This window comes from Dipodomys merriami, unplaced genomic scaffold (assembly GCF_024711535.1).
Source record: "Dipodomys merriami isolate MVZ:Mamm:240054 unplaced genomic scaffold, mDipMer1.0.p SCAF_211, whole genome shotgun sequence".
Classification (NCBI taxonomy): Eukaryota; Metazoa; Chordata; class Mammalia; order Rodentia; family Heteromyidae; genus Dipodomys; species Dipodomys merriami.
In genome coordinates this window covers 710,001-712,500 of record NW_027203505.1, presented here as the reverse complement: position 1 = coordinate 712,500, position 2,500 = coordinate 710,001, and the positions used below count along the sequence as shown (strand labels likewise).

The 2,500-nt window shown below is 56.1% G+C and overlaps 1 long non-coding RNA gene across 1 annotated transcript in view; it reads right to left on the bottom strand.

Moving 5' to 3' along the window:
- Positions 1–299: 299 nt before the first annotated feature.
- LOC138834312 (uncharacterized) overlaps positions 300–2,500 on the bottom strand; it is a 6,379-nt gene continuing 4,178 nt past the window's right edge. Inside the window, exons 2-3 of the long non-coding RNA XR_011374056.1 lie at positions 2,160–2,395; positions 300–603 (exon numbers count right to left, since the gene is read on the bottom strand). This is a non-coding gene — a long non-coding RNA (uncharacterized lncRNA). The remainder of the gene's footprint in view (positions 604–2,159; positions 2,396–2,500) is intronic.

Sequence of the window (2,500 nt, the reverse complement as noted above, 5' to 3'; positions counted from 1 at the left end):
CATCCATCCATCCACCCACCCATCCACCCATCCATCTATCCATCCGTCCACCCATCCACCAGTCCACCCATCCACCCATCCACCCATCCATCCACCCATCCATCCATCGACCCACCCATCCACCCATCCATCCATCCATCCACCCATCCATCCATCCACCCATCCATCCACCCATCCACCCATCCATCCCCATCCATCCACCCATGCATTTACCCATCCATCCATCCATCCATCCATCCACCCATCCATCCATCCATCCATCCATCCATCCACCCACCCATCCATCCATCCATCCACTCGTGACTCAGTGAGGTACTTCCTGTGTTCATTCCCTTTATTTCCAGAGGTCAGGGAGGCCCTGGGATGGGTCAGGTCTTGGCCTTGTGTCCAGTGTCCTTCTGTCTGTCTGTCTGTCCGTCCGCAGGTCAGTTGAAGGCGGGCAGGCTGAAGAGCTCGGGTTGTATGTCACCCAAGGAGGGCAGCAGCAGGGTGGCCCCGGCCGTTGAGTTCGGGGTCGAGCTGGACGCTGGGCACCATGACCACCTGCATCCCCGCTGCCTGGGCGACCGCCATGCCGTGGGGCGTGTCCTCCAGCACCAGGCACTGCGGGGTCAGAGGGTGAGAGAGACACGCGGAGTGAGAGGTCGGCCGGGGGGTGGGCCGGGTGCCCAGTGTTGGAGGGAAGGAAGGGGGGAAGGAAGGAAGGAAAGAAGGAAGGAGGGAAGGAGGGACGGAAGGAAGGAGGGAAGGAAGGAAGGATGAAAAGGAAGGATGGAGGGAAGGAACAAGAAGGAAGGAGGGAAGGAAGGAAGGAAGGAGGGAAGGAAAGAAGGATGGAGGGAAAGAAGGAAGGAGGGAGGGAAGGAGGGAAAGAAGGAGGGAAGGAGGGAAAGAAGGAGGGAAGGAGGGAGGGAAGGAAGGAGGGAAGGAAGGAGGGAGGGAAAGAAGGAGGGAGGGAAGGAAGGAAGGAGTGAAGGAAGGAGTGAAGGAAGGAAGGAAGGAGGGAAGGAAGGAGGGAAGGAAGGAGGGAAGGTGACCGTCGAGCCACGGCGTGCCTACTGGCATGTTCTGTGTGTGATTTCGAGGCCTCCCCCACCCAGGGCCTGGTGTGGGCCAGGTGAGCACTGTACCAAGGAGTCTCCCTCCCTGTTCCCCTGGGGCTGTCTGTCCATCCGTCTCTCCATCCATCCATCCGTCTGTGTGATTGTGTGTCTGTCCGTGTCTCTCTGTCTGTCTCTGTGTGTCTGTCTGTCCCTATATCTGTCTGTCTGTGTCTCTGTGGTCGGTCTGTCTGGTCTGTTCTGTGTATCTGTCTGTCTGGACTCTTATGTCTGTCTGTCTGTCTCTGTATGTGTGTCTGTCTGTGTCTGGCCAAGTGTCTCTGTGTCTGTCTATCTGTGTGTGTCTGTCTCTGTATCCGTCTGTCTGTCTATATGCCTATTTGTGTGTCTCTGTAGTCTGTCTGTCTGTGTGTCTGTCTGTGTATGTATGTCTATCTCTCTGTCTGTCTATCGGTGTGTGTCTGTCTGTCCGTGTCTCTGTGCTCTGTCTGTCTGTCTGTCTGCCTGGTCTGTGTATCTGTGCGTCTGTCTGTGTCTATCTGTCTGTCTGTGTGTCTATCAGTGTGTCTGTCTGTGTCTCTGTGGTCTGTCTGGTAGGTCTGTGAATCTGTGTGTCTGTCCCGTCTCTTGTGTCTGTCTGTCTGTCTATCTGTCTGGTCTCTGTGTCTGTGTGTCTGTGTGTCTATCTCTCTGTCAGTGTGTCTGTCTGTCTATTGGAGTGTGACTGTCTGTCCGTGTCTCTGTGGTCTGTCTGTCTGTCTGTCTATGAGTCTGTCTCTGTGTCTGTGTCTCTATCTGGTTTGTCTGCCTGTCGGTCTGTGTGTCTATCTGCCTGTCTGTCTGTCTGCATGTCTGTCTGGTTTGTCCATGTGTCTATCTGTGTCTCTGTGTCCGTCTCTGCATCTATCTGTGTGTTTCTGTGTCTGGCTGTCTGTCTGTCTGGTCTGTGTATCTGTGTATCCGTCCATGTCTGTCTGTATGTGTGTCTCTCTGTGTGTGGTGTGTGTCTCTCTGTGTGTGGTCCATGCAGTGGACCCGAGGCCCGAGGCCTCGGTTTACCTGGTTGACGGGGGGGGGGGGGGTGGATGAGGAGAGAACCTGCGGGTGCAGGCCAGGAAGATGTCCGGAGAACCTGTGGGCGCAGGCCAGGAAGATGTCCGGGGCGGGCTTGCTGGCCTTGACCTCGGGGTCATCACCCAGCACCACGTGGTGAAAGGCACCGAACAGCTCCCGGTGTGCGCTGGTCTTGGCCTGGTAGGACTCAGTCCCTGAGCTGGTGGCCAGGGCGAAGAGGATGCTGTGCTTCTGTATGTGGAGGATCAACTTCTCTGCACCTGGAGACAGAGAGACAGGAGGAGAAGAACTTAGGTCTTTGGTGGCCTAGGGGGGAAATCCACAAATCCATCCATCCACCCATCCATCCATCCATCTACCCATCC